The 22,204-nt window shown below is 36.6% G+C and overlaps 1 protein-coding gene across 1 annotated transcript in view; it reads left to right on the forward strand.

Annotated features, from left to right (window-relative positions):
- The window catches only part of DPP10 (dipeptidyl peptidase like 10), a 170,819-nt gene that overhangs the window by 64,904 nt on the left and 83,711 nt on the right, over nucleotides 1-22,204 (forward strand). The window lies entirely within an intron of this gene.

Here is a 22,204-nt window from a genome sequence, read left to right on the forward strand (position 1 = left end):
TGAGCTCGTTTTATGAACTTCACCATCTGTATACAGTATTACAGTGCAGTATTACAGAATAATTCTAGATTGATAGACTGTAAATTAAGCTAAGTACTTTCTTTTTAATTTTGGAATTATAAAATTTAAGAGTACCTATTAGTTACTTTAATATCATAAATCTGTGTTCGAATCTGAGATATGATTAACATTACTTTTGTTATGCTATGGAGTGGTGGCTTACTTTGTTCTATGTTGGTAGCTGATTGTACAGTAGCTGTGTGTTGTGCACTGACTTTCTTAGAAATTCAAATGTGTATTAGCAGGTGAACATAGGAGATCTTGGAGCTTTCTGGTAATATTGTTGTAATCATCTGCATACCTGTAGCTGTAATGATAGTATCTGCAAGCTGAAATATTATGTTGAAAGCTAATCAGATATATTCTGAAGGTTTTGACATGAAATGATTCCTTTATTTGGAGCTAGATCCAAAACACAAAGTATTTTTTCCTATTGATTCTAATGGATTTTGAATCAAATGCTTGTTACAATATATAATATTGACAAAGTAAAAAGGAAGCAGTACTGCTAACACCACCACGCAATTCCCTGTTTTTATTGGGGAGAATTCTGCTTTGATTCCTGCCTGCAAAATACTTGCTCATTGCTCTTTCCCTTCTTTATTGTTTTTTATTCTGTGAAAAAGCTTATTAATCCTCATATGGTTTTGATTTTCTTGTTTGAAATATTACCAGTTTTGTTTTGGATGGACTATTTGCTTGGAAAGTTTTTAACGACTGCAAATATAGCTGATAGAGAAAAAGGGAAGGGAGGAAAGAAAGTATCAGTGTTTGTTACACAGAGAATCTGAATGAGGTAACACCAAGGATGAATGTCTGTTTTGCATCTAGCCATGCCCTGGGCTCAACGATATTGATGGCAAAGCCTGGAATGAGGAATAAATAGGACTTGGCAATCACTTTAGTGTGGTCGGATGGGCTGGCTTCGGGTGAGACTCGCGCCTCTGCTGCCTTGTGAGAGCTCCAGCTGTGCTCACAGCTCCCAAGCCAGAGAAATATGACACTTGTGGCATCCTCTGGAAGTGACAGGGGCAGTGATAATATTGTTTAATAGCTGGATGTTGTCAGCTGTATCTTCAGTTGATGCAAGTCATAATAGTGCTATTAAATACAGAGTGGTGCTCTAAGAATCTGTTCTTTAGGGTAGAAGTGAAAATCCCTATAAAAAAAACAATGTGAGGTRTAACTCTTTCACAATTTAGAAAAAAATATTATGGTGCATATGATGTCAAAACCCTATTCTTTCTTCTCCATATTTTTACAATTCTTGACATGCTTGTTAGGCTGCCAGGGGACCTGGAACCTTGATGTTTGCTCAGAAGGGTTGCAGGCGCAGACTTGTCATGCCATGAAGCATCGTTTCCTTCTGCTGTCTAAGAATTAATATCATGAAGGGTTAAGTAATGTTTATTCTCCATGAGCCTTCTCTTTTTTTTTTTTTTTTTTTTTTTTNTTTTTTTTTTTTTTTTTTTGTTTGTTTTTTTTTCTTCTTCAATCAGAGCTTGACATAACTCTGCATGTAGAGGAAAATCTACCTGTTCAGTTTCCTCCTCCTCTCACATGTTACCAATCAAATAATCCTCACAAATTAGGAATTTTCAAATTGGGTTCAATAGGATGGGGCAGGTTTCTGAGTTTGTCTCCAGAAGATGCCTGTGTTTGAACACAGCCCTTCACCAAGCTGAGGTTTTGTTTTTATCACAACCCAGTACAAGATAAATGGGGAGCTTTTAATAACAACCAGTGCAAGGAACCACAAATAACTTTTAATAAAGATTTATTTGGTCTTACCACCTCATGTAAATTGGCCTAGATCTCTGGACTTTACTAGCTATGTTTGTCCCCTGTTTTCCCTTATTTGTTTTAGGCTTAGGTATTTTATTGTGCTGGAACATATTCTATTTGGTGTCTGCTCTTGTGGAATAATAAGACTTTGGGGTTTTAAAAATGATAATGGATGTTTACATATATTAATCCGTGTTCTTTGCAACATACAGTAATACAGCTGGAACAGATTTATTAATCAACAGTTTTATAAATAAGCTAGTGTGGTTCAGCTAAACAGATTGAAGAAAAATAGAGACAAATGTTTCTTCAAGACACTTTGTCACAAAATTGTAATTAGAAAGAAGATTATTTTGATATTTGGATTAAAAATAAATGTTGAGTTAAATTAAATAGTTGAATATTTATTTTAGTGTTGTCAGCATTTTCTTTAACCTATTTTATGCTTGGAATGGCAAACTTTAATTAAATTTGCAGTTGTTTCAGCACAATTAAGAATGTCCTCTATGCATAACGGGACATAAATCTGCATGAAAATAAGCCAACTTTGAATACAAAAGTAATAATTAAATGAATCATTTAGATCATGCTTAATAGAAGGAACAAAACCATTTTGTCTGGCATAGCAGCTGTTTTAGTATAGCTCTATAAACTTCATGCAGAAGAGAACTCCTTTGCTAAAGAAGCAAAAATCTTGTAAATTGATTTTTTTTTTCATAAAATCCCTCTATCTTTATTGCAGTGGGTTATAGAGAGTAGCCAGTTGTGTTACTGACATAAGCACTCCAGCTTTCCTACGTCTTTTTTTCCATGATAGAAAGAGAAGGCYGTGGCAATTTTAGAGGTACTTTCTGGCTATTATTTGCTGCAGTTTCCTCTTTTTACCATTAGTAATGCCTGATCTTTCTCTTGCAATATACTCTGTGTTATGTCTGTGGTTTTTTACCTCCTTGTTCAGTGACATAAAAAGGCAGATTAGAGTTCATCTCTAGTCCCAAAGCACGGGCATGCAACAGAACATATGTTTATGTCTTCAAAAATTGCAAATGTTTTCCTGATTTAGAACCTCAAACTGCAATATCTTTTGGCTAGAGGAATTTAATAGAATAATATAGAACGATGTGTTTAGTTTATAATGCCGTGGAAATAACTTTTAATAAGCCTTGCGGTAGGMTTAGGGTGAAGAATAAGCCTTTTCAACACAATAGGAGGAAAGCTGAGTTACAGATCTTGAYGTTTTTGGAATTCACCAGTGAGTTACACCAGGGTAAAAAAAAAATATTTCTGCAGTTTCCACTGAATATTTAGCTTAGCATATCAAAGGAGAAATGAGAGTGCTACACGATGCCTGCAGGAAAGAGAATGAAGTCGCTTGTCTCCTGAGCGGTGATGCCTGTCATTGCTCTGCTACCCTAATACTGGTTTTAGCGGATAATGCTGGGGAATGGTGACTGCAGCCTGCGGAAAAGTGCAGCGAGCGRGGCCGTGCTCATGAGGCTCTCGGAGATTGCCTCCGATAGCAGCTTACTCAAGTGCACTGAAAGCATCTCCAGGAGTTTATCTGCAGATTAAAAGAATCCGTGAGGGGGAAAAATTCAATGAAGTCTTAAATTATGATTATCTGCTCCACTTTAGGAGATTATCTTCCTGCCAATTATGTAAAAACTTCAAGTTCAGTTGTCAGTAATCCTCTTGGTTGGGGAAATTAATTATTGGATTTTTTTTTCCCTGGTTAAAAAAAAAAAAAAACAAAAAAACCCACAGAGGACAAAGACATGGCTTTGCCTTATTTCTTATTTTTAATCAAGAGACTGGTCAGCATTAAAATGAGAAGCAAAACACATGGAGATGTTTTGAGCAAGGTGTTTCCCACTGTTCTTATGAGAATCTGACCTTAAATAGTGTTTTCTGGAGTGCTGTTCTGGTTAGTAACACAACAGTAAAGAACTGAAATGTGTCTGGAAGCACTTAAGTGTTAACGCTCTTGTCTGTAAAGTCCAAAAGAAAAACTGTCAGGCACACACTCCTGAATTTACAACCTCTTCAGTCTGGTCTAGATACAACTTTTTCCATTCATTTATATTTCAATAACATTAAAAGAACAATTTTTATCAACTTAAGGGCAGTGAAAAAAAAATCAAGAAGTGATTTTTAATTTAGACCCACTTGCAAATTGTTGTTATTTTTTGCAAATACTTTCATGATATTTTTTATTTCTATTGGGTACAACAGGAATAGGTTTTTAAAAGGTCAAATAGGTTTTTAAAAGGTCAAATATTGTGACCTATTGAAGAGGCCAACTGAAATCTACCCCATTTATAGACTATTTCTCTACTTTGAAGTTGTAAGTAGATAGATCAGAACATCTTGCGTTAGAATTGCTACAGGTAATCTTGGCATAGTGCTTATCTATCACTTTTACTGTGGCATTTTATAGATCTAAAAAGACAAAACTTTGCCTAAGGAGATGACATGTCTTGTAGGAAGTCTATCAAAATTAAACTGGTTTAGGTATGTGCTGTCACAGGTTCTCCCATTGGAATATTCATGCAAATATGTTTTATATCCAGACTGTTATTTCAATTATGTGGCAAAGTATAGTAACCACAGCTCCTGCTTGGGGATGGGAACATGAAATTACAGAAAATGAGGGAATATTTTATATACAGAATGTATTATGGCTGTTCATATTGTTTAGCATTTGTCTCATACACAACCTTTCSTTATTTTATCCACATTGAACTGCAGTCCTGGAAGTACTTGCATTAAATTTGTTAAACCACTTGCTACTCGTTAGGGGTATAGCAAAGCTTCACCTTGACTATTTGCAGATCTTTTGCATTAGTTAAACTGTAAATGTACCCAAGGATGGGTTAGTGGCACAGCACTCTGTGAGGCCCTGCAGGAAGGGGATAAACTAAAAGAGTTTTACAAAACTCTATACTAAAGAAGTGGGGAAACTCAGCTATTATTGGCATACTTTCATTGATTTTTCTTCATTTTGACTTTTTTTTTAGCTACAATGTAAATTGTCACATTGTGCCTCAATACATATACAACCACCTATGTGCCACTGTTTGAGCAAAGTATAAATAATGTCATTGGAGATGCGGGTTTTGTTGTTTTATTGGGTTTTATCACTTGATTTCATCAGTGGTGTGTATTTGTATGTGCAGCTTCAGCCTTGTGTAAGTGTTAAAAATAGAGCAGACTACTTGTTATCAGAAACCACATGGGTTTAGCTGTCGTTCAAATAGCTTTGCAGGGCTCTGTTGCATTTATACATGGAGAAGTGAAGTTCAGCCTTGACTTCTATGAGTAAGCAAAGCTAATTCTAATTAGAGTAGAAAATGGCCCATTTTTCCTATTCAGGATCATCAGAGAATTCACAATTTTAACCTGTTGCTCATGGACCTTCCTGAACGACCCTTGTGCCTTGCTGCTGTTCAGGAAAAAAGGAGCTCCAGGATGTTCAGCTTTCTAAACCAAAAACTTATTGACAGAAAACACTTGATCTCGATAATACTCTTATCCTTCCCATGCCTGAGCACTGTTATTTTGGGCATACTTGAGTTGCCTCATTCAACTCTGCAGCTCCCTTCAGCAGTGAAGGACTGATTTTAGACAACAAATGTCATTGCTGCCGAGGTGGAGCTGCCAACCCTGTCACATCCCTCTGGTTTCTGTTCTGGGCAATGATAAATGCTCACTGCAGGTGAAAAGTTTGTCCATCATGGCCCATACACATTAAAAAATACAGTGTTTGAGGGTCTGTTCGTTCTTTTTTATTTTCTTTTTTTTAATTGCACTTATCTCCTGCTAGAATATTGTACATACTGATGATGTTACTAGAAAGACCATGCTATGTAAACTTAATTTCACAGTTATATTGTCATTTTTTATATTTTTTTGGAAGATGAAGTACTGCTAATGCTTTTGCCAGTAGGTGTCTGTGAGAGTAACTCTTTAATAACTTTATTTCTATATTCAGTGATACTAAGGAAAAGAGAAAAAGAAAAACATTAAAAAAAGGAGGTAGGGGGGAGAGGGCAGGAAGAGAGCGAGCCTGAATAAATAACAGGGCAAACAGTGTTAGGAGTCCTTATTTGAAGACTGTATTCAATGAAGGTATATGCGGTAAATTTTCTCACTATGAATTTTCCGATGTTTGCTGCATAAAATAAATGTTGTTCCTGGCTTTAGTGGTGCTCAGATTCTGTGGTGGTTTTTTTTTTGTGTGTGTATAGTTTAAGTCCTGTATATGTTATGGACCAGTTCATCACACAAAGCTGAACTTAGGCAGGGCAGCTAACACAGGATGGTTTGTAGCATCCCTGTCTTTGGAGCAGGCCAGGAAGATGCCTCCAGGGCTGTCGCGTGTGACTGCACAATGCAGTGCTTTGTATTTGCTGTCTAGCATACAGACAYGTGTTCTGTAATGTGGTAGCACAATGCAGTGCTCATACATTTGCCTGTTACTGCATGATATTAGTAGGTAGAAGAGCTTGAAAGCTTTAGTTTGGATTTACTAGGACAACCCAAGTTCACTGCAAGCAGCGGCAGGYGATCAGATATCCCTGCTTGTAAAAMTTCTTTGCTCCATACTCACAAGGCCYAAAAATAATTGTCTGCCTTGCTACCAAAAGAATAGGGACTAAAAGAGTATTTCGCACATCTCTCAATTTTGACAGATTTTCACCCAGAGCATGAATCAGTGCTGTTTCAACTTCTACACTTATTGATTTCTCAAATACGAGTGCTGGCTCAGATCTTCAACTACAGTGAATAAATGACTTCTGAGCAGCAAAGTGGCTTCATAGATGTGACCCATTATGTTAAAACACTTTGCCAAAAATGCCATGTATATTCTTTACGATGTAGGTATTAACAAGTTCCATAATCACTCATTTAATTTAACTTAAAAGAACTGCCCCTTCCTATGTGTACAGAATATTATCATGGTTGAATTACTTAAGGAATAGCTCTGTTAAAGAATACCTATAATCTGGATCATGTGTTCAACACTCTTAGAAAATCCATATTCTTTTCTTTTGCATTTATTTCATTTTTCATAATACCCTCTATCTGAAATTCAATAATAATGTATCTTAGTGAGAAATGTGCTATGCATTATAGCTTTCTCATTAAACTTTTAAATAAGATACCATTAGTATTGATGAATGTAATACCAAATGGTCGCTTAATCTTAAAATAGTCATTGATCACACATTCATAGTTTTCAGTCTTGCAGCCAAACTAGTATATGTTGTTAGTAGTCATGGATTTTATACCAGAGGGAATTAACATCTTTCTTTGGCTGCAGTAGTCTGAATTAGATTTACAAACTAGTGATGATATAGTGAGTTTGCTTTTTCTAAATGCAGAAATACTTGCGAACAAATCTTTTCAAATTCATCTGATATATGAAATAAAATGCTTAGGCACCGTTTAAAATCCCTAAGAACTTTTGAAATACTTTGACTGCAAACTTCTATTTTACCGATTATTTTTTAAGAGGTGACGTTATTCCAGGATAGTGATTAGGCTATGCTSTACTGTGTGTGTAATTCACATTAAAAGTAAGCAGGTACTAGTTTTCTGAATATATTTAAAGAAACTAAACTAAATCTCGACATAAAGGATCACTGCCATTTTTTTACATTTTAAATATATGTAACTCTGTATTTAATACACCTGTATTTAAGTGTATATACATGCTTAAATCAATTAAATTCTCATGCACCTAATACCTATAATTTAGATAGCAATACAGGCAAAGTAGAGTCATATGCAAGAAGAAAGTATTAATAATTCTCTAGTGTTGTCAGTGTCATACATCTTCTGGCTGATGCTAACTTGAAATTAAAACTCCAGACCGTGCATGCATATATCATGTCATTGGTTAAATATAATCACAAGCAATTAAACACTGGAGTAGGTTGCCCAGATTCCATGGTTTCATAGTCAGAAAGTGCCAAATTGTACATAAATATTCTTTAGATAATTCTCATTAGTATGCTCCATCATTTTCTTTTATGCTTATTTAGATTGTTAATCTCCAAATATTTCTTTACTTTTGTGTATATGAGCAATCTCATCTTTTGCATCTCCAGATATATGAACAGATTAAATTTTCCTTTTCACAATCAGATTTGACTGGAGGAAGTTCTGAAATGTTTATATGCTACAAAACGAGGAAAATAATATTGGGAAAAAAAACCCTAATTTCTGAGTGAAGATTCACAATTACTTCCTGTTATCCTGTGCCTGGTTTGGAAACCAATTACATTTTTTCCTCTTTCATATTTTGGAATGTATCTGCTTGTTCAGTTTTTCTGCATAATTCTGCCTGTATCAGTAGCGCACATTGAATAATAAATAAATTGTGCTTAAAATAGACAAGTAGGAAAAGATTAAGAGCGATTTAGAACAAAAAAAAAAAAAAAAAATTGCAAGAGTGGAGAGGAATTGCAACTGCTTTTTAATTCCAAATTGTAATTTACTGATCAGAGGAATCTAATTCACAAAGTACAAGTGCAACTGTTACATTCTAAATTTTCTAATAAATCAGCTTTATGGTATTGAGAAACATTAACTTTAATAATAATGCTAATTTGCTACTTGGGCAATCATTTGTTTTTCTGAAGCGATGCAAAGTACTATTTTCTGATTATTTCTGTGTGAGTGAAATAAGCTGTACAAATAAAGTCAATGATCAGAGTCAACATTTCTTGAATTAAAAGCATCTGTCTTGCTTTCTGTTTCAAAGTAAATTCTTTTCTGCATGGAAGACATTATATCCTACGTGAGCTCAGGTGGCTTTGGAGAATGCTAGCAGCTTTGGTGGTTTCTGTTTAAGCTGTAACAAACCTCCCYAGTTATCTTTTCATATAGTATTTTCCATGCTAATGGCAGTACATCAAGTGTTGCTTCTGTATCTCCACTCTTTGGGGCATCTTGTGTTTTGCTTCTTGGAGCTGGCTGCACGTGTAATTCCAGTAGTGGAAATGGAAATTCCCAGGCTGTGTTCCTCTGATCCAGGCTTTAATATGTAGGCATTCTTCTCCAGAGTAACCTTACTCTTTTTAACAAACTATTGAGCTATCTAAAGCCAACTTGCATCTGGTATGACCGCATATTTTCCTCAGTTGTACCTGTCTGAATCTGATGATCAGATCAAGTCTATGAAGGTGGAAAGGTCAATTGAGATCTGTTTTTCGACARCAGTTACACTATTTGTCCCAATTTCCAGTGATTAGGAGATAAGAAATAGAGCTCCCTCTTTCTCTGAGATGCTCTTTCTCATTGCATCTTGCAAGTCAACATTTCACAGACTATTCTTCTATGTATTACTTTTAAAGCCTAAACTTAACTGTGCTAATTACTTCTTTTGTAGCTTAACCTGTCTTACACATTTATCTTTCAAAATTACTTTTTCTTGAAAGGTTTACAAATAGTCAAAAATGTTATGTTATTACACCACAGTTTGTCATACATCAGACTGTAGTAAGTATCTGAAGACAGATACAGATAGCTTTGTAGTAGAGGAACAGAATATGGTGTTGTAAGGTGGCCCTGAAAGAACTCTGGAAGATGCATTGTTCTCCAGGTGGTCTTGGACTCCTCATTAAAGTTGAGTCAGGAGGCTGGAAGCATCTACAGCAGCATTTTCTTTCAGTATATCAATGTGATTTTGAAGTGACCATCATGGTTGGCTCCACTTATTGACATGGTTATAGGAGGGAGGCAGTGGGTCACCTCCAGCACAGGCAGTAGGCCAGCAGGACAAAGAAGCAACCAAGGCAGATGGGGTTCTCCAAGAGCCTCCTCATGCCTCAGCTTCTATAGGGTTTCAGCCCCTGCTAAGGTTTAGGCTGGGACAGGACTGAGAGAGAGAGAGAGAGAGAGAGAGAGAGAGAGAGAGAGAAAGATCCCTGCATCAAAAAAATGTTTTCATTTACAGACGTGTATTCTATTCACCTCAATATTCGTGACATTAGCTGTCATCTTCCATGCCCTTGTCTCTTGTAGAGTGGAACATGCTGCTCGTTAGCACATCATTCCGGCATAGCTGTGAAGGTCCCAGCGCTGAGTTCTTTGACAATGAGATAAATAAATGCCCAGACACTTCTGGTTTTATATGATTTTTAGCCTCTAGAGAGGAGTTCTTCCAAGTGCTGCAGTCACTTGTTTCAGCAATGCTTCCAGTAATGGAAGTTCTGGTGTGTCAATGTAATGCAGATCTCAAAGCAAGGGATGTTAAATGGCTTTTTAACTCCTGAAAATGCCCTTGAGGTTAAGGGCAGATCAATAGTACGGATGTAATGTTTCTTTGAAAGGTTTCCTTTGTATCCTGGATCAAGTTAATTTATTAACTTCTTGTATGAGCCGTGTGACTTGTTTATCAGGCAATTGGTCAAAGCTAAAGAGCTCGGAGCTTTTCGTTTTTGTTTCTTTTAATGTCACTTTCCCTTTTATTGTAATATCCTACCATGGCATTGCACCTGGGAGGCTCAGGTTACTGTCATTTTTTGTACATAAGTTATATTGAAATTATCAAGTTTAGAATTTGTAACAGTCATTTTAGCATGGAAGCAATTGCTATTCATCAAATGTACTTTGCCCCAATGTCATATCTTTTAAAATAAGTAAGACTCTTGTATAAATAGTAGAGTACTTAGGTCAATTTTAACTTTGAGACAGTCATTTTTCCATATGCTTCAGTCTCAAAGCATGTGCTATTGCACGGTACACTGTGCCTGGGATTCGGGATTCTCAGTGATGTAAAAGTAGATGTTGCTCTGTTCCTAGAGATATTTCATACAGTAGCTTTCATTAGCAATCCCCAAGTGACATAAAAGTGTTCATGAACTATATCCTGCAGATGTCCTTCAAAAAGTTCTAATATTTGAACGTATGCTTAAAATCATTTTATATTTTAAGTGATACAAAAAGGCTGTTTCCTACTAGCTTTCAAATATTTTTGAAAGTAAAAACATACTGTGAACCCAGTTGGATGCTTTTTTGAAAAACCCTCCTTTTGGGCTACTTTGCAATGTAATTATTAGGTCTAATTATTCAGTTAATATAAAGAAAAAAATCAGCATTTGTAGTGGAAGAATTGTAAGATTTGCATATCGTAAGTATATATGTAGTTAAGCATATGTTCAGATTATAGCAGGATTAGTATAATAAATTTTGCTTTATTTAAACCAATGAAGTTTTGTTTCTAGCAGCTTGGGAAGTATGAAAAAATTCTCTGCAAAAGGACAGATTATTGAGTAAGTTTTGATGGTTCAGAACGGAAACTTTTATATTAATAGTATTTCTCATCAGCAGAATTCACTGTGACTCTCAGCTGTGTTATTCTTTTCAATAGCCGTCTGTTTTGGCAGTGCCATAATTTCTTTTTCAGCATCTCAGATGAAATTAAAATCAACAAAGAGTGAACACTGCTAAGAAAGTAAAAAGCCTAAATATGAGCTTAGCTTTAAAGTTATTGCTCATTGCAATTTATATTCTATTTATACAGTGTTCTAAAAATAGAAGAGAAACATCCAGCATTCTTAATACTGAGGGAGAGGCTGTCTATCTGGGAGATTTTGCTCACATTAGCATTCCAGTATCTTCTGCMCTGTTCTAGAAAAACACAATTTTAAAACTTGTTGTAGCTGTGACAGGCAAATAAATGTGGAGAAACATAAACTCAGCTAAAGAGTCATAAGAAGCACGTGGATTTTCCCTTCCYCTCTTTTCCCTAGCATCCAGCAATCCCATTATTAGCTCTTTTGTCATTATAGTCTCTGACAGTCTTAAGCCTCCAGGCGTTTGTATTTATCTTAAAAATTTGTTGTTGTATTTTGCTAGGGAGCATTCCAAATTCCTGTGTTTTCTGTGACTGCTTCCGTAATGAACTCCTTTTAAAACAAACTGCCTCACAAATCTAGTTCCTCTCTCTCGTCTTGCTGTTCCCCTTCTCCGACCTTCTTCTTCTTGCCTCTCTTTCTTCCACTTCCTTCACTGGGCATGAGGTTTTTTYCCTTTTTTTTTTCTTTCTTAATCTCATCACCTGCCAGGTATAACTATTCACTCTTTTACTCTCTTAATCTTCCTTTATTTTCTCTCTCTCACTAATTTAGGTCCCCTTTTCAAATAAATTTTGTATCTTGATCTCAATCTATCCCCCTCCCCCCCCCCAATTTAATCCAGTTTCTACCTACTTTATTATTTTCCCCTCTTCTCACAGTTAATAATGCACAATTTCCTTATTCCTTGCCTCAAATTTGATAGTTTTATAGATAAATTCATCATCAGTGCTCGTTTTGTGGGTTGCGACCCGGGCTGCATAGTTAGTGATAACCCCAGTGGGGCAGATCGTCTCCTGATCAGGTTGGATGATCTTGTTCATGCCCAATCCAGTTGACAGCATGAACTAGAAGGGTTGTCCAGGCCATTCCCATTCCTGTACTGTGCCTGTTGTTGAGATGTTTGATCAAAAACTCTGAGACTACAAAGTTTCCACAGTTGGACATAAGTTTTAAATAGTATGCAGAGTGAAAAATGAATGYAGTAGATGACAAATGCTGTCAGATAAATTGTTCCTCAATTCCACTCTTTTATATCTGGTAAAGTACTTCAAATGGATAATTATTGGCAATAGTAGCTAATGTGTCTATCAATCCATACATCTACTTACATTAAATAATGGAAATGAAAGTCAATTGATGAGCTATATCTCTTTCAGAAATGCTTAACCCCCCCCCCCCCTTTTTTTTTTTTTTTTTCCTTTTTAACCTTGAGAAGATATGCAGGACAGTATATTAAATTAGCATAAAACGTTATGGTCATTGAGAATGATATATAGGCATGTGCTCCTTTACATTGCATCAAGAATAATGGAATAGTGAGTGGTAATCGGTTCAGGACATTGATTAAGGAGCGTTTTGAAATGCAGTTGGTACATAAATGGCATCTCAAATCTCATCTCTGTGTACTTGCCACTTTTTACTCTGAAGGAAAAACATTTTATGAAGATATGACTGTCATACAGAGCACCTAGTGTTTATATAAACACTTTAACTATGCAGTCAGACTATGGGAAAAAAAATCTTTCGCTCAGAGGGTTTGTTAAAAGGAAATTTTAGCATTTCCAAAAGACTTGTCTATGGATGATTTTGGTGAAACCCTGTCTTTAGCTGTCACTTTAAATTGCTAAGGACCATGGAGAGTCACAAGCAGCAAGTCCTATTCAAATGGCCAATTTATATCATAGGGAACAAAAGTGATTCAGCCTCTATTTTGGTGTTAGATGTTCCCATCAAAATCGGGATGAAATAAAGGAAACCTCTTGGAAATGGCACTGTAATCTCTCATATGTTTCTAAATAGTTTGGAAATAATGATTTTGTTGTCATCTGAGGAAAACAGAATGAGTGCAGTGTATGTGAGCAGATTCACATACAGTCTTTCTGATTTGTGTAGTTTTGTCTTTCTGACATGTTTCTCATTTATTTGCACATTTTATTTCATTGCTACTCCTGAAAGGTGTAAATTCAAATATGACCCAAAAAAAAAAAAAAATCAGTGAGAAGTTTTTAGTTATAAAGAGTCATTTCATGTTGGAAAGTGGTATCTTCAGCTTAACTGACATTTTTTTTGGAATACAATATTTTACCCATGAGCTTTCTGTATATTTAAGAACAACTTAGTTGCCATGAATGACCCTCCTTCAGCATTGATTTCAAACGGTGAAACAAATACTAGTGCTAAGCACTGCAAACCAATACCAGTTTGTTTGTACACAACACTACAAACAAATACTAGTGCTAAATTGGATGTTTTTTGCTTTAATAAAAACACAGAAAAAGAAAAAAATCTCTGTCCAGACTTAACAGGAAATTAACAGATCCTGGAAGAGGAATAGCTGTGTCAGTCTGTCTCCTGTTAGTTTGCATTTGATCATGAGCTTTTTTTTTTTTTTTTTTACTTTTCTGGAATACTCTGAGCAATTCTATTCATTATGGTTCACAAAACTCAAAGGAAGACTATGACAAGGCTAAAGGAGGTTCATGCACATCAGAAGAGCTAAAAATGTTGGGTTTGTTCTACAAACTTGCATGATGTCAGAAGGAGGAGGGAAGAATGCGGGTAGCCACATGTGGTAAAGCACTTTGTAAGCTAAAGGAAAGTGTTGCCATGAGGAAAATAAATATAGACTATAAATTCAGACAAGTTTCAGCCTCCAGAGGGTCCTGGGCTCCTCTCTGGATAGCAGAGCTGGGGCAATAACATACTCATTTTGAGGGGATCATTCTGTGCATGTGATTATCTGATGGTATTATGATAGCACTGGGATATTTTGATGGAGAGGAGGTACTTTTTACATCTTATTCCTCATATTTGGAGTGTGGCTTAAAAACAAAGATTTCCGGTGATCTGCAAGTACTTTTTGAAGCAGAGTGAACATATAATGAAAAAGGTGATAGAGGAAGTTAAATAGCCCAATGCTATGAAGTACATGGACTGGGTAATATGTGAGGAGATTTCCACGTGCAGTTGCATTTGATCCCTTTGATCCTCAAACTCTCCTATATATTTCTCCCTGGTGATTTCCAGCTTTCCCAGCCTTTCCCAATATACCCTTCGCCACCTCTGCACCATTCAGCTATTATTTATTACCTTTCCTTTTTAAGGTAAAGTATTACCTTTCCTTTTCCTATTTAACTCATCAGCTGCAAAATATTTATCACTCAGGAGCATTTAAGAGTTAAGAGAATTAACAAGGAAATGTTGGGGAGTAAACTCATCTGGTAGAAGAAAACATTTTCTGAAGAAATGGGCACCTCTGTTCAGTAAATTCCTGCTGTTGCCAATGTCACAGACTGGAACATTTCACTTTGGGGGATTTCAGAGGAAAAGATATCCTCCAGGTATTTTTACCCTTGCCACGTTAGATAAGGGAAAAGATTTAGCTGCTTAAATCAGACTTCACACTACGATTTGTTACTTTTGTCTTTGTTGTGGATTTTTTTTCCTCCTGCTCATGGTTTGGCATTGGATGAAAGAGAATAAATAATGGAGAGTTGAATACAGTGGCCAGATTCAAAAGGCACAAAGATACCTAAGCAGATTAAGTCTGAAATCAAAGCTGAATCAGTAACAAACTTCAGTGCAGACAGTAAAGGGCCATATCTGTAAGAATGCACTGGGAACTGTCATCTAGATCTTGTGTTGAATAAGAAGACATTCACGTACAGAAGYGAGTAGAATTAGAAGCCACTTCTCATTCTAAATACTTAATCACTTATAAATGTTGCCTTTTYGCAGTGTCCACTAATGAAAGGTTTCAAGGTGCTTTAAGATTATAATAAGAAGTCATTGAGATGGATAGTTATTAACTCTTACGATCTCGGTTAGAAGGACTGAAGTGCATTATATTGTCATTTTGGCACACACTCAATTYTTCTCTGAGATTCTGCTTTCTATTCTAAGCGCCCATCCTCTACGTTGGGGATAAAGTAAAAAATTCAATAGTTGGGATGGTCATGGGTATAGGACAGTGTGTGTGTTGTAGCTGAGTGCCTGTTGGTTGTGCTAGTGGGCTACCCTCAAACCCACTTTGTGCACACCTTGGCTGTACTCCTGTCCAATTCCCCCATGCCCCTCTCATATTATTCGATACTATCACAGGCTCCTTTAAGTGTTATTGCAGAGTGCTGTAGATCCTTGGATTGTTCAGAGTATTTGTCCCCCTTTTCATTTCCTGCTTATTGATTAAATGTGGCGTATCTGGTTCTCTATATGGTAATTAAAACTTGTAGTGGCACAGCAGTTTTAACCAGGTAAGGGCTTTTAATGCTCTGATGCACCATGTCTGTTTTGTCTTTCACTCTAGAGTAGTAAATATAAAACTGTAAAGGACAATACTTTATATCGATTTTACTTATGAAATCAATAAATAACAATAAGTTAGCACAAGGGGGAATTATATTACAATCTCCATGGAAATTGCTGGGAGAAATAATAAAACCTTAAAATACAGTCATATATGTAAGTAATCAAGCAGTGTTGACTACATCATTATGAATGACAAGCTTATGATATAAAGTATTTCTTAGTACTGAAGATTTATTTTTATTTTTGGACTCTCTTCCTATTCTCATGGGCATAGCACATAAAAATGATCTATATTGTTTAGGGAAGTGTCAGATGGAAAGTAGAATCTTTCAAGGATGGGCCGAAGCATATTCTTCATATCTGTTCTGCTTTTCTTGGGTATAGTCTTCTCATTATATTTKCTAGCCCTCAGTGATTCAGTGGCTGCCATAAAGGCTACTAAATTAATTGGAATTGAGTTTCACTGCAGCTACTTTGTGGTACATGGATGGAGTGCAGCAGATACTAAATCAGTTAAAACAGCTATTTGCATAACACTCCAGTAAACCTTCAGGTGACTGAAATCTACACTTGCATAACTGATAATAGGATTAGGTAAGGAGGAAAGATTCACTTTAAAGGTATTTTGCAGCTCTTTTGGCCAAAAAAAAAGGGCTGAGAATCAGGAAAGCACAGTCATAGTCTTTTGTCTATTCTTTTTCTTCCCCCCTTCACATCTGACCTCTTACTTATTGCATATTTTTATTGTAACTTGCATAAAAAACCAGACCATTTCTTGGCTGCGCATTGGAGATAAAGCAAAATGATGTTTTAGGTTAAAAGCTTCTGCTGTCTCCTGAAACTGAGAAGCATCTATAAGCAGATGGGAGGGTTGGAAGAATTTAAAGACAACTCAATATAAAAAGTAGGATCTTCTCTGCCTGCTTCAGGGACATGTTCCATCAGTTGTTTCTGTAAGACTGCAGTTGCATGTAACTTATCTATGATTCTATAAAAAGGTTAAGCCTGTTAATATGCAAGGTAAATCAAGAATTTGCATTTGGTTGAAGGTTATATGGTATACTGAAGTTCACAAAAGAAGACAATTACAATTTTGCAGTGTCAGGCTTCCAGAGAATTCCTTTATACTTAAAGAGAAATATTATTCTAGAGTAACAACCAAAAGAGTTCACCTAGGTAGCACTGGGTTATCATTGACCTGATTTAYAGCAGATTTTCTTGAAGTTAAAGATCACTCATTATGCACAGGGCTAATATAAAAACCTTTCAGCATTGGAAAATCGAGTTTTGTCAGAGGTTGAGGGTGATGGACTTTGCTCAGGATGGCTCTTTCATGGCAGAGGGCCAGCACAGAGCATCAGGGAGTGRAAAAAATGATAGAAGTGCCAGCACAGCTTTTGGATATACGGCCTTTCTGTTAGTACAAAGTTGTTGAAGACTCCTGTCTTTCCATAGTTAAAATGACTTTCTTTATCTTTGTTATGCCTCTGCCATAGATCTGGATCAGGATATTTGAAACATGCTCACCAGATACATCTGGAGGATTTTTTTTATTTGTTTGTTTCTCCTTTTCCCCCTCCTTACTGGAGTTCTTAGGCTGATGCATCCTCAAAGCAAACTGTTTATGTAGACTTTACTGTTTTTGTACGGTCCTGATCAAGGTGTAATTTGTCATGTCCTTCAGCATAGTACTCTCTCCTTTGGGAAAACAGCCACATTGACAAGAAGCAGGGAAGGAGGCRAATACATACATCTCTAAAACAGGAATATTGCAGTTTTCACCATTGGATTGAAACCTCTAGTTATACAGTGTTTTATTGTCTGAGTCAAAAGGAATGTGGRATTAAGACATAACAAACAATTAAATGATTCAACATTATACTTTTTCTCAAAGCTATCAGGAACAGTATTTCATTCCTACATATCAAACACAATAATTAGATCCACAGAGATCTTAACTATGACTATACCGAATACATAAAGCTGTCAGACAGTGCAGTTATTCAGATACGCTTTGCTAATGCTTATTCAGACAGAAAATAAATGCAGTGTGTAAAAAGAAATGGTAAGAGTTACAAATAAAAGACAAAGGCAAGAGAGAATGAAATTCTCCTATGACAGAACCTTTCAATTAAAACYCATCTTGTCCTAACAGCCTAAATGCATGCCTAACAAGAGCAAGAGGAATTTTAAAAGAAACCACTAAATAAAATGTAATGTGGATTTAATATAATGWATTTAATTTTTTTCTTGTCTCTAAATGGAAAAGAACCTAAAGCCTAAATCAAAGTCTGCCCTGGAATRTTAATAAATGACAGTATCCTCTGAAGTATGGTCTGTCATCTATTGATAAAGATGGTCAGATTGAACATAGAGACTGAAAATATCTTCTTTACTTGGAATTTTTGGAATATACTAATGTGTAAATTAGGTGTTGATTGAAGACTGTAGCTATGAAATAAAATAGAGGATTCCCAATGGTACWTCAAGCTTAAATCTTATGATTATTCCCGAGTGAGAATATATGGCTCAGGTGTGTAGCATTTCTGCACTCTTTCTCCTSATAGTAAGACTTGCATCTTACTACAATTGTCATCTTTCTGTTTTTACTGAAATAATGTATGTTAGGTACCTCATMTCTTTCCAATTTCCAAAGAAGATTTTTTAGAATTGTACCCTTGCTTTGCTGACCCCTTCGAAAGTGCTATTACAGTGGGAAGAAGTCTTTTAAAACACTTGTCAATTTTATTGCATAAACCAAATGGATCTGACTGAACTATTAATACAGACCAACTGTGCTTACATAACCTAAGTCAGATAATTGAAGTGAAATATCACTTTTTAATCCCTATTATTTTTGAACTGAGAAGTAGGTTAAGTATTTGCAAGCAAAAATATCTATAGTAGAGAGAAATAAATAACTATTTTATCAACAATGGAAAAAGATTAAATTGCACTAGCTCAAACAGAAAACAATTGTGAGGACAAAAAAAATCCAATAATTTAATTGTTTTACTGAATGTAAAAGAATAATCAGCAATATCCAAGTAGACTGCAGAAATTCAAAGAATACAAAAATGCTACATAAAAGATAATAATACAAACATGTAACTTTATGCAGTCACACAAATTCGTATTTCAGAAATATAGGCAACATATTTAGGAAAAAAAGTACTGGWATTCTCCAGTTTTTACCCACTGCAGAAAGTAAACGCTCAGATATTTCTAATCTGGCATTGTTTTTTTCTGGCTTATCTRCCCTGCCAGAAAACCTTTTCATTTGCTTTAATTACGACTGAAGTCACTGATAACTGCAGAGCTACCAAGAACTGTCACTCTCCTTTTCCAAAGTACAAACATGCCAAGAAAGCTTCTCCCTTTCCTTCCCCTCTACAAATTCAGAACATCATGGGACTTCAATGAAGAAAGTATTTTGTTTTTTGGATATGGCTGTTCTCTGTGGTTGCCTGTCTCCAACGATCTCCTCTTCCTATGGCAAGAGAACATTTAGTGCAGAGAAGGAAGATCATAAATAGAAGAGCAAAAAACTCTGTGATGAACACAGACACAAAAAGTAAAGGAAAGAAAAGGGTATGCAATAAAATGCATTTATATATATATATATATATAGAGAGAGAGAGAGAGAGAGAGAGGTAATGGAGCCTAATTACACCCTTATGCCTGTGATATTTACAGAGATATTTATTCAACAGAATATGCAAGTTGCCATGGCAATGGTTTTGTTTGTCAAATGTTAAGTAAACTTCAAACAAAAAAAAAAAGGAGGAGGGGGAAAGACTCAGCCTTGAAATGTTTCTTACTGTTGTGACTAGCGTCTCCAGCCCACATGCAGTTGCACTAAAATAGCTGATGTTCTCCTAGCGTGTAGGATTTGTAGATGGCAAGGAGAGGAATCCTCCCTGCTGTCAGAGGAACCTCCATAGGTATCTGCAGGCTCCTCAAGGAGCCACYGCAGCAGGAAGGAGTGGAAGCCAATGCTTTGGACTTGACCAGAGCCTGGAAATGTCAGATTTTTGCCCAAAATACTAGCCTTTCCTTCTCCCCAGAGTGACAGTCAGCAAGGACAGATGTAGCTTTGGGTGGGCAGACAGCAAAGGCGGCACATACAGGTCAGAAAGGCTAAGAGCTGGACCAGCTTTGGCYTGGCTTGTGTGCACCACTGCTGATTCTTCTGCCTGGCAGCCTTTTGGTTCTGAGCAGGGTGATGTATTTTAAGAAGGGAAAGGTTTTAAGCTGCCATATAAAACCCTTGCATGATTTCTGCCCATATTGGACCRTACCCAGCACCCTCCTTAACTGGATCATTACCAGGAAACTTTCACTGCCCTTAAGATTATAACAGGTAGGGCAGACAGCACATGCTAGGTCAAAGCACATTTTTTCCACACTTTTCCTTCCCCAAGGGTGCCCAGAAATTCATACCCTGGTTCTGAGAGATGCTTTAGGAGATAAAAGCTGTCATCTCATAAGGAACAGATCCCACCAAGAAGTGGATTGACTTTAAGAAGAAGAGTCACAGAGTCTTATTTGGGCATAATTAGGACTTCTGCCTCTCTTGTCTCTTGAAGATTGTGCTCCTTGGTCCAAACTAMCCAAATTTTGGGGTCAGGAAAGCTTGCAGAGAATCCCTGGGGATCTGGATCTTGCCTCCTCAAAGAGATTCCTCTTTTTCTGGCTTCCTACCAACTCTGAGAGTGAAGCCAGAAGAGGTCGTGCTCACAGCCTGGGATAACTGGGAAGAGGAGGAGGAGGATGGATATTGCTCCTCAATTGCAAGAAGGCTAGAGATGTGCTGGACAGAAAGGTAGGAAGATAGGGAGAAGAAGCAAAATGGACATGTAACTAACTAACTGAAAATGGACGTGTAGCTCTCCTACATACCTACATTCTACTTTGCTAAGACAAATAGAAAGTTTGAAAGTTTGCTTCAGCACCAAATCAATGAAGGTTAAGATGTTGTGTGACATTAGGTGAGGCAAGGCACTGAAGAAACTTTTATGTTTGTTCCAGAATATTTTTATTTATATGGCAATAACTGTATGTCTGTCTATGCTGTGTCCTTTAATCTTTAGACTTTTCCTATGCATGCCCTAACTGCTGTGATTTTGTTACTGGTCAGATAGTTGTTGATCTGGGACACTCAGGAAGGTCATATTACACTTGCAAATGCAAAGAAAAGCAAGAATAATATAAATTTGCAGCTGATGAAAGTGCTGTCTCTTCCCCTCAAGTCTAAACACTTCAGAAGCCTGTGGATAACAGGTGCCAAAGGACCACCTCATGCTCCACTAGCATCTGTTTTTATAAGTTGCAGTGATTAATTATCATTGCATAAGATAGTGGCCATCGATCTCYCTTCACCTTAGGGATAACTCACAGATAACCCACAGCTCTGGGCTTTGCAGACAAGAAGCAAGGAGATTAGAGCAGAGGAACTTGGTTCCTGCTGCTCAGAGCAGCAGCATTGCCCAGGGGAGGTGGAAGCATTTCCAGTCTGCAGGCCAAAGCCCTTCATCTGCAGCAGTTTAAAGGCTCCTGCCCTTCACAGTCCCTTCCATCCTCTGCCCATATTCCAAGAAGTTATGTTAGGAAATTACACAGTGTATAGGTGGTAAAGACTTAAATGTGATATTTGCCTGAATCATTATTTGTATGTGTGACTTTATATCATTTTAATTTGGGAGCATAAGGATTTGGTGGGCCACACCTGAAATCCCCTCTTGTTAATAATAGGAATAGGAAAGTTAATAATAGGAATAGGAAAAGTTAATAAGTTTTCATAGTTTTAATGTTTCTTAACATTAATATGATAGTATTGCTTTTTCTTTTCCTGCATTTCATGGTTAGGTAGCTCTGATTTTGGTGCATGTTTAGTGAAGCGTATTACTTCTAAATTTCATTTAATAAAAAAAAAAAAAAAAGGAAAAAAAACCACCTTAGGACCCAGGTGTAATTAGGCTTACAAGAACCATTCGTCTTGCTCTTCAAAGCCCTCTCTGGGCAAATGCGGGGGCTGAACTTCAAAAAGAAATACTGGCAGCCTCTGTCCAGGCCAGCCACTGCCTTCAGCCAGTCTAGAAAATGSTGGAGTGACTTTCAAGTTTAATTACCTAAAATGCTGAACTGGAATTGCTTCTGAATAGCTCACAGTTTAAATGTGGCTTTATTCTCTTTGAGCAAAACTTCAGGGGCCCTTCGAGGCTAGTGCATGCTAAGTGAGATTTGCAAGAACAGGCTCGTTGGGAAATGTGACTTTGCAATGTGTTTCTTGCTGAAACATCAAGTATTTATGATAAACTTGTGTTCAGTAGTGGAAGATGTGGAAGACACACAACCTATATTTAATCTAGACCTTCAGCACCAATGTAATCACAACTTCATGCGTTCTCTCTGAGTCATCCAGAAGACAGCAGATACAACAGGGTGGCAGATAGGGCTTTTTT

This window comes from Nothoprocta perdicaria, unplaced genomic scaffold, assembly GCF_003342845.1.
Source record: "Nothoprocta perdicaria isolate Ctin4 unplaced genomic scaffold, notPer1 scaffold_27, whole genome shotgun sequence".
Lineage (NCBI taxonomy): Eukaryota > Metazoa > Chordata > Aves > Tinamiformes > Tinamidae > Nothoprocta > Nothoprocta perdicaria.